Below are 12,439 nucleotides of genomic sequence, written 5' to 3' on the forward strand. Positions count from 1 at the left end.
AATGGAATAAAGAGATAAAAGTAGACAACAAAAAAGGGCAAACATCGTCTCGACATCGTGGGATGATGGCAACAATCGATTGCGATAGGTTTCGAACGCTTCAAGTGAAATTTTATAGCGAAACAATCGATCCTGGGAGGTAAGCAAAGGAGCGCTCTCGACTAGTGTAGTTTTTTTTTTATGAAAGGCGAGTTTCACATTTAGCTTAAAGACAGAAAAGAATAGTCAAGAATCATCAAAGTATGTGTATACGATTGTTCTCAACGCTGCACACGTGTGTGTTGTTTATGAACGCAAGGAAAAGATTTTGCGCTGTGAGTCAGTGAGCGCCGAACCAGTGGGCACGGCATGGGTTGGACAACTGCTTCGGTTAGAGGGTAGAGGGGGTCGATCTGAGTAGAATAATTTATAAATAAAAGCTAACGTTCGGCATGCTCGACGCGAGAGAAATCATCAATTTTCCGTACGGTAGGGAACGGTTTCAAATGAGCTAGGGATCGCAAGGATTTCTTAGGAATAAAGGGATATATCCGTACGAACTGGTTCGTTGGTACCAATATAAAAGTATCATAAAATGTAGCATGTGCGCCAGTGAAGTTTGAAATACCAAGCAGTGTTATCTCATTATATGTGTAGTTTTCGGAGCGTAAAGTGTTCTTGAACAAAAGTGTTTGAAAATGATCTAGTATTAAATTGAGTTAAGTTAAGTGAAATTTAAACGCTTGTGGCTTGATTTTTCATCTCTACGAAATGAAAGGGTTGCAAGTTTTTCATCGAAAAATGAATTCCAATGCGAAGCAAAGGAGCTACTTCAGATTGTTTACCTGCTAAATCAACCAAAAGATGCAATCATTCGCTCGCTTAATCCCTGCTGAGAGAAACGAACCATCTTGTATGGTAAATAAACAACGCTATTACATGAGCTACAATTGAACGCATTCCAGCGGTGATAAGAAATCTCAATCAATCAAACGATTTCGGTACAGACTATATACACTGAGAAGATGCATTGTATCGAATTTCATGACCATTATTTATTCGCAAGCACATGCGCATGCTTATATAAAGCATACAAATCGACCTCTGCCGAAGGAAGGACCGTGACCGCAAGCAGCTCAAACAGCGGGCGGTACGCAGTTTATGGTTGCGTTTGACATTGGTGCAAATTAAACGCAAATATTTCTTCGCGCTCATGAGATCGTCGCCTGGGTGGTGTGTGAACTGTAAATGGAAAAATAATGGGCCATCAAGAAGGAGCAGATGAAGCAATCACAAAAAAACTTTTATCAGTTTAGTCTGCTCGCGGGGTGCATTTGCGCAGTGAGCTTTGCGTAAGAAGCAAGTGATATGCATTCGGTGTAAATTAAAGTGCGAAAAAATGCAGGAATGTGTATGTTCTGAAAAGAATTTTTGGAATTGAAAATCGCGTAAGAAGATTATATTGATTGCGTTATACATTCTTATAAACCGGTTCGCTATGTTGTGTAAAAAACATTCATTATGCACGAACCATGGCATGCAAATATCTCAAGGGTCATTGAACGTAAAAGTATTTAATAAATTAAAGTCAACGAATCTTTTGCGCAAGACAATTGCTTTATTTCTTATATACTTATTTTTTATCCAGCATACTTTATAACATTTTTTATTAGCAATAGCACACATTTTAAACCCAAAATAAGTTCCGATATGGATTTCAATGCCAAAATTTTAGATTGAGCGTTACAGAAGACTTCAACGTGCAATGAGGCGATGAACCTGATCTGGATTTCAAAGATAGTGGTATAAGAGGTCCTTAAACGTGTATTTCTCTAATATTTTCTATGAAAGTGTTGAACAAAAACTCAAATATATCTCTTATTTTTATTTCATTACAGTTATTGCTGTTTGGAAACTGATTTCTCTTTTTGATCTGCGACTCAACAAGAGTACGGACATTGGTGATGGTTGTTGTGGAATGAATAACTGGATATTATTTAACAGCTTATGAAATTAGAATAATCCATATCAACTAAAGAAAACAAAATATAATAGGACCTGATGAAAATATCAACATTTACTGATAAAAATATACGAAATTAAAAAAAAACTTGAATAACTTCATCGTTGTGTTTTGGTTTTATTTAACCGCATTATTATTGTTATTTATTTGTGTTATTGTTTTGAGTTGGTTATCAGTTCGTTAGAAAATCAGTACAAACAACAACAAATATTTACTTTTGCACAAGTATTCAGCTCAACCTCCCCTTCGCCAACTGACACTCAGATCACGACCACGTGTACTCACCACGGTCAGTTCGTCGCTTCCTACGGTAGGGGGTAAAATGAGTTCCCAAACAGCATAAGCTAATCCCCTCTGCAGCATGATCACACGTAGTCGTCGAACGATCGCCACTTCACTCAAATGCTGTGAGAAAGTGAGTTCACCGATCGGAATACGGTGGTGAATATAAGGTGAGTGTCCGCATACTCACCACTCCTGCAGCGGAAGCGTGTAAAGGAACGAGATCGCGCTGTCTGTGACCGTCAACGGTTCATTCTCCCTCTCCGGCGCACTCACACTAGCGGTCGGCAGACACGGCGGCATTCACCGATGCGCCCCGGCCAGCATGATTCAGTGCGATGCCATGGAAACAGACTCGATGCGACGCTGATCGTGCTTCACGCGTTTAGTCGACAAAGACAGTGCGGTGTGTGCGCAAACATTGCTCGCATTCCCGAGCCTCCGTTTCGGACGAGGTGTACAGCAGGATACGCACGTGCGTAGCTTGAGCTTTTTAATTCGCCCCTCTGGATTTTTAAGGATCAAAAGGATTTGATTCTTCTGTGTATGTGTGTGTGTGAGCAAAGAAACGCACCGATCGTGGGTGCGAAATAAATTACCCACCTTTTTTCCCCTTGCAAAAGGTGCAAAAGAACACGCATTGACAGTGACAGTGAAATTCAACATTCAAGTGCCTCGGTGTGTCTGGCGAGCCTTTCGCTTTCGTACAAGGTTTTCGATTTCACTGCGGGCACTGCGTACGGTGCAAGGTTCCGTAAGGCAAGGCACACATTTTCCTCGGCGAAAGAGAAATCATACGATTTCCACATTCGGCGCTCGGAAGGCTAGAGCCAGTGGCGTACCAATCAGTGACATTGCGACGGTTCTGGTGACTTTTTTTTGCGAGGTTTTACTGTGCCAAGGGTGAACCCCGTAAGGTGGGTTCGTTTTAGTGTTTGGGAAGAAAGTGCACTCAGGCAGCGTGAAAGCCCGCCTATAGCGTGCGGATGCGTGTATTGGTGAAGCGCGAAGAAAGCCTTTCTAGAGAGATCGAAACTCGCGGGTGATTTGTGTTGCGCTGCGAGCGCTTACGTCTGAGGCGTGTGTAAGCCGTTGTGGGGCGTTTGCTTCCGTCGGAAAGGTGAAAGAAATTGCTTTGACGCTTTTGTTTCTTTCTTTCGCGCACTGCACGAGCATTCCTAGCATTCGGGAGGGAAGAAAGAAAGAAGCTTGAACGAAACCGCGCTCATAGCAGGAAGTCGACGAAGTCTGACAATTTTTGTTCGTTTGTTTGTATTGTGCGTTTTGTTGGCGTTTTATTTCAATTTTTCCGTTTCTGTTTTGCGCCAACCAACCTAGCTATCCCAACAGCGCCACGTGCGTACGAAACGAGAAGGGCTCAAAACGACTGTTACGCTCATTAAATAAGGTAAGTAGAATTCTGTAAAGCTAAACGTACACAATTTGAATATCTAGCAACGATTTAGATTGTGCAATTGTAATAGAAAAAGTGTCTTTTCTGGTGGTTTGTATGAAAATCGCAACAAAAATGGTTGGTTTTAAAGGCGATAGTTTGTCTCCACGCCATTCTATCGCTTACTGGGGTAGCTCGTAAGTGTTGTGCAAGTGTGCAAAACTGGTGGTGCATGTTGCATCGCTGATCGGTTTCTGTGCGCTATGGATGAGTGGTTATTTTGCGCGCCTTTTGGCCGTTTTTCGGTTTTTGGGTTGAATTTAAACTTTTGTTCGCGTTTCAGGCGGTTCGGTTCGTTTCTTTTGCGATCGCATTGCAATGAGTCTTTCGTTTCGCTTGCTGGCGAGGTGGCTCAATATCCTATCATGCGGTTGGAAAACCGATCGATCGGGCGAGGGCGCTTTGATATTATTTGCTAACAAGCTAGCAGTGCTGCTAACTAAGCCGGTGTGGATTGGATTTTTTTCCAGCTGGTTTCATAATTTATTATGTGTGTGAATGTGTGTTGTAGACTGGCGGTGAACGCTGATGATGGGCAATGGTTGGGTCAGTTTATAGCTTCATTAAGGAACAAGGGAGGCCCTTTAACAGGTGAGAAAAGGAATGTGAATGATTTAGGTGGTGTTATCTAATTGATGGTTTGTTGTGGTTTTTTTTATGATCTGCTCGAAGGATTGCTTGGCTGTATTGTTTGAATCAATACTTTAATCCATGATATAGTGATCATTTGATGATGATGCATTTTTACCGATTTATAGACGTTTTTAAGGTATATAATAATTCAAACTAAATGTTTTAAAAATATACTAGATGGAACTTTATTCTTGTGTTTGTGATCTGTAAATGCATCAAATTTTGGCAAATGGCCTATATTGCGCTATGTTCCACTTTCTGGTATTCACGCGGTTGATTGTGGTTTATAATTATTTCACAGCTTCTTAGCATAACTCGATTGCGTAGTGTAATGAATCTTTTAGCTGCACCTGACTAAACAATGCACGGTCGTAAAGTGCAACCAGCGATTCCCATCATTTGTGACAACGGCATGAGATGCTTGCCTATGAGGATGGTATTACTTACAGTCTCGTCATAAACACAACACAACCAACAAAAAGTATGACACGCAAAAATAGTTCCAAAACTCCGGGAACATTGTTACGTCAGCAAATTAAAGGCGAGAGGGAAAAAAACTAGCCTTGGAGAAGTAACAAAAATTTCTCACCTAATCCGCACCCCGGCATCGAACGAAAAGTGAAATTTGACTGAAAGTTTAGAGCATAATCGTAGCTAGCCCCAACAGAGAGCAGCGGGTAATCAATTTTTTTTCTTTTGTGCGGTGGTGGGCTACCTTTAGCTTTTTACCAGAGTTAGTGTCTTGAAAATAATGAAATAATCGAAAATATGCTGTGTGAACCGAAAATAAGTGCAAGACCATTAATCGTGTTGTTTGGTACGGGTAGTGCCTGATGCGCAATCATTATCGGGTCTGCTGGCAGAAAAGATTTATCAATTTCGATCAGTGGGATGGCATAACAGATGAAAAAGTTTTCCAGAGACAGCAATTCGATAAAGTTGACTGGTTTTTATGCTTATGCTTAGTGTCGGATTTAAGATAGATCTTAAAAGGTATATTTTAGTTTTTTAGATATCTGGTTTATTTTGTCATTATTTACAAAAAAATGTGAAGGTCTTGGAAGTTTTAATCAAACAAGATTGCAATTGCTACATCTGTAAAAATGAAAAAAAAAAAGTGTTAAAGTTGAGAATACTAACATAAAAACATATTTTTGCTCATTGTTTACCCATCATCGTGTTTTTCTTTTTTTATTGTTTTATTGTTTTTATTGTTTTTATTGTTCGTTAAAATGTTTAACTTAAATATATTTTAACAGATTTTTAATTATGTGAATGTTCAAGGAACTCTTTTATTTCACGAATGTAAAGTGTTTTATTTTTCATGAGTAAATTTGTAGATTGTATTTTTTAAACATTTTCTTCAGATCATTGCTCACAATCATCCAATACTACTGAATACTGACACACTCTAAAGATAGAAAAATAATTAGGTATTGAATATAATTTCCACACCTTCATAAATCATACTTCTTTTCTTGCTGATTGGCATTGCTACCCATCACGCCCCGCAACGGTAAACCTTCCAACTGGCAAACAATTGTCTTCATTGTCGAGCCGAATTAAGACAAGCAAAGCTAAGAAAGCAAACCAAAACCACAACCAAGTAGCAGCGACCATGAAAGTCATCTGCAAGATTCCGTTTGCCCCATTTTGCATCATCCAAAACGCCGGGCCACTCTTTGTGAGCGAGATCGAAACCAAACAAGCCGAAACCAATCGTGCGGCAAGAAAGAGTGAAAGTTTTTCCTGCTACACAGCATTTCTCTTCCTCTCGCGGGACGCTTAATTTTTTCCTCTTAGTTTCTTTTCATCGGCGTGGAGATGAAACACGTGAGTGTGTGTGTATTTTTTTCACTTTGCTTTGGATAATTTCGATGCAGACCTTCGCTTTTTGGTGATAATTGGTCGAAAAGCAAAAACGAAATCTCCTCTGGGTCGGGGCTGCATCTACCACGTACTGGGCCGGTCGGTACGGTCATGGTCTGGTCATAAGCTAAAGTCGCGTACTTGTAGGAGCCAGCCGACAAAAGAATAATAGCCATCGTGCAGCGCTAAATATTGGTTAAAAGAGTTGCCATACCGCCGACACTACCATTACCGTCATTTGTGGGGAATCCGTCAGCGGTAGCATAAATTTAAATTTTGCAGAGAAGAAAAAGTGAAATTGAAAAAAATATAGTGCATGCTGGATAGTAAAAACAAAGGAAAACAGCTATTCTGATTCTGAACTGTTTATTGAGTTCACTGGGCCATTTGTACGCTGTGCTGCGGGGATAGAATGGGAAGATAAAAACACAAATTTTGTTGTAATAAATTAAAATTCCCATACGTGTTTTATGATATGGCATAGGGAACACTTTGCGTTAGTGTTTATTTTAGCGATAGTTTTTTATTTGTTAAAGTTTGGAAGCAGCAAATTGTGATCGGAAATTGGCAACCGACGGCAAAAAAAAAACAAAAATGAACTTTGCTTTCAAATCAGCGGACAATTTTTCACACAAGCATTGTGGTGCCTTTGGTAAAGTGAATGTTTGAGTGTGAACCAAGCTTTGCCGTTAAATGATCGTCCCACCCAGGGTGGAAAAATAAATCAATGACTTTCCCGGACCATGGATTGTGTGTTTGAAACGGAAACGTTTGATGCAATTTTGATTGTTTGTTTTTGTTTTGTGGCAACCAATTTGTTCAGTCAATTTGTACACTGTGCCTGCAGAATTTGAATAACAAATGACATAAGTTGAAATTTGTAATACTTTAGCTCGTTTAATATAAAGCACCCAACTGGAATAGAAATTGCGCCTAGAAAAGCAGGTTCGCACTAGTTAATATGATTAATGACAGTCTGATAGGACTCTCTTGTGAAAGGAAATCAACACGAAGCGAATGAAAAACGCACACAAACACTTCGTGCTAAGGTTTTGCTGCAATCCCTTCTGGGTTTGCTATAGAATTAACGCTTCGAAGCTGAGCAACACCGCCGGGACCTTGAGGAGGCGACAAACCGGGAGCAGAAAGTGATTAATAACCAAGAAATTCCAGCGACTAATTACAACGCGTTCACGGCCCGAACAATGAGCCGAGCCAATCCCATCCAGCTGTAAGGCTTCGAGCGAAGGTGCGCCAACAGTAAGCGTTTGTTGGTGTTTAGAAAAAAGGGTGCCATAGCGAACGGATGGATTGAGGTTTAAATGTTCTCGATCGTGTGTTCTGTCATTGAAAAGCAGTGATTTTAATTTTACCGTCGCGCCTGAGCGGCAATTCTTAGCAATACTGGAAATTGTTCTAGCAACAGTGCAACAAATCGGCAAATAAAGCATATTTTAATGATAGTTATGACATGCTAGTTTGGACTACTAATTAGCCGTTCATGACAGCAGAAGCTGCATGAAAAATGACTTTTGCGTGATGCTGAATACTGTCATCTCCATATAGGCATAACTTATGGAATCGATTAATAAAATATATCTGTAAAAGTGAACTTTTTGTATTACTACTAAATATAACTGATACCAAAATGAAAGCTCAAACCGAATCGCTCCACAAAAGACGCGATCCCATTGAGTCAAAGAGAAGTTATGCATGATCTCCCTAACCTTAATTATAGTTACGGTTTGCAAATATTGTGGCCCATTTCTCTGGCGATCCGAAAGATCTAACAACGTTTAAACAAAGCTGCAAAAAAAGCCTGATAATCGATTAAGGCGTCGTGCGGCACGAGAATGGCATGAACATGCAGATGAACGACTTCAAACACTGCAAACATGCCAAAGCAGACATTTCCGATCCATGATCGTTAGGTTTTATGTTTCCGATCCGTTTCATATGTTGTGGGGGACCCATAATTTCGGTAACCTTTTCCGCTGGAAACCAAATCGTACCGAAATCGCGGAGAAAGAGATCAGTCTTGTGTCTGGCGGACCGAACGTATGTTAGCATGAAATAAATGTAAGACAGCCCCTCCTGCACGTCGTACCATTCCGGTCGAACAGGTAATCAACGAACAAACGTTGGGGAGAAATTCAAGTAATCTAACCGTCCAAAGCGACGAACCTTGCTTACGTAAGCGAAGTCGCTGGAGCCGCGCATGTGTGTTTAGTATGTTGCGGGCGGAGAAGCGCACGCGCGTACCGTATGACTTCATAATCCGTGAGGGTTGCATCGGTGTCAAACGACGGGCCGACGGGTGAGTTAGCCGAGTTGAAGTGGCGCTGATAGCTCCAAGTCTCGCCTCCCAGGGTATTTAGGGACGGGCATTTTCGTTTCCTGAAAGTGATCAGTTTGGGAGTGCATTTCTTTGGAGAGAGCTCACGAATAGGTTTAGCGCGTTGCGCGAGCTTGGGTTTGATTGTGGCCACGCAACCTAGGAACGAAAAGGGAAGGTGATTTATGTTTGATCACGCTTCAAGTATTTTGTGGCTGGTGTGATGGTGGGAGAAAGTAATTTTGGGTCAATGGGGTTGATTTGTTTGATTTTCTCATGCTTCGGGACGTGTATTTATATGTACGTGTGATAGCGCAAGTAACACGATGACCTGAAAATACACCACCGATGAGTTGTTTGCATCGTTAGGGAATAAGGAGTGATGGATTGTTGTGTGGAAAGGGATTATAAAACAATGTGTTGGGCCACTGTTCGTTATGATTTAGTGCGATATGTTAGAGATTATGACACATTGGTTTATATAAGCAGTGAAGGAGATAGTGTATTGCAATGACGATAGTTATTTGCCTACAAAATTAATTTGAATATGTTAGTTTGTTCAAAGCTCTTTTATTTTTCCCTGTTGGTTTTAAAATGTTTGCTTTGTTGAGTTAGATGTTTTAGTTAAAAGTATAGTATGGGTTTATTTTGTTATATTTGCTTTTAGGTTTAACCAATTTTTCATTCACATTTATCAAACTCATATCTAGCTTGATATTGTCTATGTTTCGTGTTAATTTTTATTTATTTGGTTTTGTTATTGTCCGATTTCCGTAGGTCTACACAAATAGCTTCAATAATACTTTTAAACTAATCAAAACGGAAACGCTGACGGAGATCTTTAAACATTGACATGATAATATTTTATTATTTAATTTTTCTAAGATAAATACATTCCATAAAAGTAACCAGACGTTCAACAGATATCCTCGTTTCATAAGTAAGCCCCTGATAGATCGTGCCATACCTTTTCTCGTGGTGAAGATTTGGCACACATCGTCCAATTATGGACCTCCGGCTATAGAACCGATTAGGGTCGAATGTCATATGCATAAACTTCCTAGTACTCCACGCATAATCAACTCGTCAGCTTTCGTGCCCTCAGCTACGGCAGCCCCTGCCAGTCCCATGATGCAGCTAGTAGTAGTAGTGAAATTTCTGCACGTACGCGACCTGACCGAAATTTCGTAACGCTCTCGCGCGAGAACCGGTAATGCTTACCGCCATCGTCATAGCAGTCAACAAATCGGCTCTATTTTTATGGCCATCCTCCAGCCGCGGTGGAATCGCGGAAAGTGCCGGACAGGATTCCACCGTTCGAGAAAGCACCGTTGTTCAGCGGTCGCGTTGATATCGCCGCTTGCTTTCTACCACCAACAAGCATGCGCGTGTGTAATCGCTGTGAGCTGCGTGGTGTATGTAGAAGCGCGAAAGATGCGCAAATCGAACGCGTGAACGAAACGCGACTTAAGCTAATGCCACCCGGTCGATGCTGATGACGATGCGGCCAACTGCCGAGCCGGACGGCCGAGTTGAATGACCAGCGGGATGTACACAAGAGACGGCAGGGCTGTGTGCTCATCGTTACCGGTTTTATTTTCTCTGTTTTTATCACCGGTTCGCGTAGACTTTTTTGTTTTCTTTACCCCGTCGCACTGTGGGTGAAGATGTAAAATTGGCTGGTCAAAAATAAAGAAAGGAATTTGTCTGCAAGCTTAATTTCCACCGGCTTGGAATGATGCTTTGTGTGTATGGTACCTAAAAACGAAAGTAGTGTTTAAAAACTGTATTTAACAATTTTAAATTCGTGAATCTTCTGTGAATATTTTTTTCAAATTAACTCACAGTGTTTTAAATTGGAATGTGATGATTCGCTGCTTTAATTGCCTGCCGGTAACAGGCGAAGAAGAAAAAAACACTCCGATCTGCCACGCGAGAGGAGCCATCTGAATGGATGCGTTTCGATGTTGTTGAGCGCCTTGTTTAATTCGTTCATCGAACTCGCGATGTTGTCGTTCGTTCACGTTTGACTCACTTTATGTAAGCGGAGATGTTTGATTCTGCGAAAGAATTTGTCGAGTTAACCCGATGATAAGATTATGTTTTAAAAATGAAATGCATGTGTTAGTGAAGCGACTGATTTTAAATTCCATGAAAGAAATGGTTCAAAATATGGGATTTTATACAGTTGTATAATCATATTGGAATGTTCAGAGATATTTTTGTTGTTGTTGCATACCATGACAATTTGTTGACGGCTACGGGTAACTGTAGCTTTCGCGATCACCAGAAATCGTGCATGTTGACTGAGGTTCGTCGCTTATTGCCATAAGTCACTTAACCTTAGCATTGAAACAAAAGCTCCTCAGCGACCACATCTGACCTTAACATCTCGATCTATAGCATGAAAAATGACAGGCTTCCTTATTGGAGGATGCAGGCGAATCGAATCATGGGTACTACGCACCGAAAGTGCTGTGAACGGGTGTACCGGACAATCTCGTCAGGTATCGTGTTAGCCGCTCGAAAAGACACAGCGAAAACATTTGTTTACGATTCCGGTAATGGTTGTTTAATTGTGATTTTATGTGTACAAGCATGGTAGCATGCATGTTTCTCGAGTGTATGCAGGAAGAGATGGTTGCTGGTGAACGGATATTTGTTCATTACAGGTAGTGGAGATGTTTCACAATCATTCCTTGTTCTCTGGTTTCGCTTGATCATATGAGTTAATATTTGAAGCTTAAACTGTATAACATCGACCTTCAAATGAACACGAGAAGGAAGGAAGCTTTATGGCTACTAGAATACATGACACATTATTCATAATAAATTAATCGCATTATATAAATCTTTTCTGACCATTCGCAAGCAGTTTGTTCTGGTGAGCTTATACCATTTTCCGCCATAAACTAAATTGCAACATGATTTGGGGGCTTGGAAAAGGTACACCAATGGCTCCATTAACGCTGCAATTAACGTCATGGTGACGCAAGCTATTGCCGACTAGCAGCGCATGAGAGGAGGATCGCGATGATGTTTGTTCGAAAGCAAATTTCTTAAAAAATAAGCGATCATTAAATCCTGCATCGTGGGAGTAACGACGCTCGTAAAATTGTATTTTTTAGAAAAGTCGTTTATTGAAGAAATGTTTTCTGGCGTTACGTTATCAATCCCGACCATGAGCTTAACTATTTGGAAAGCCACCGTTGCAATTGATACGCTGCTTCATTAGGCTTTTACCCTCGTTTGTGGGCCGAGAGTTTCAGCACTAATTATCCTTGTCGACGTCGCGCGTTTCCATTGGGAAGTGTGTTGCTTGTATGATTTAACGAGATCAGCATGGATATTATTAACACGCACACACGTCTCGGACATCACTGATGGGATTGGGGAGGAAGTGAATGGCAGAGAGAAATCAATCGCTACGTGCTGGATTAATGAGTTGGGGGGGCAATTTCCAGTTTCGTATCGTGTAACTTTCCTTTCCTAGAAGCCCTTTAGATGGTTAAATTGGTGGTGCTGTGTCAGTATGGGCGTGCAAGTGCATGAACCATTATTCAGGGCACACGAAACAATTTCTGGTGGTTGTGATATTTGTTTATTAAATCAGAAATCGTGCCAGAAAGCATGAAACTATTGGTTTGCTGGGTAGAAAATCAGCCCCACAGCAAGTGTTTGAGTTTCCAACTAGATTCGTTACTGTCGATGAGTATTTGGAGGATGGTCCGTCAATCGTGCTATTGCAACTTGGCCGCATGGTAATTTATGTCTCGGAAGGTTATGCTGCAAGCAAGCATGTCGTGCTGTAGTAATTTCTATTAGAGTTTTTAATGATATTTTCTTTCTGGCTTTCTGTGGTTAT

General features: G+C 40.8%; 1 protein-coding gene across 11 annotated transcripts in view; it reads left to right on the forward strand.

Moving 5' to 3' along the window:
• The first annotated feature begins 2,613 nt into the window (after positions 1-2,613).
• LOC3291124 (proteoglycan 4) overlaps positions 2,614-12,439 on the forward strand; it is a 122,451-nt gene continuing 112,625 nt past the window's right edge. For 10 of the 11 annotated variants that reach the window (XM_061656307.1, XM_061656308.1, XM_061656312.1 and 7 more), the window contains exon 1: positions 2,614-3,692. The gene's annotated coding sequence lies outside the window, so the exon portion shown is untranslated. The remainder of the gene's footprint in view (positions 3,693-12,439) is intronic. The other variant, XM_061656317.1, reaches the window with a different exon arrangement.

The sequence above is a fragment of the Anopheles gambiae genome, chromosome 3 (assembly GCF_943734735.2).
Source record: "Anopheles gambiae chromosome 3, idAnoGambNW_F1_1, whole genome shotgun sequence".
In the NCBI taxonomy this organism is placed as follows: domain Eukaryota; kingdom Metazoa; phylum Arthropoda; class Insecta; order Diptera; family Culicidae; genus Anopheles; species Anopheles gambiae.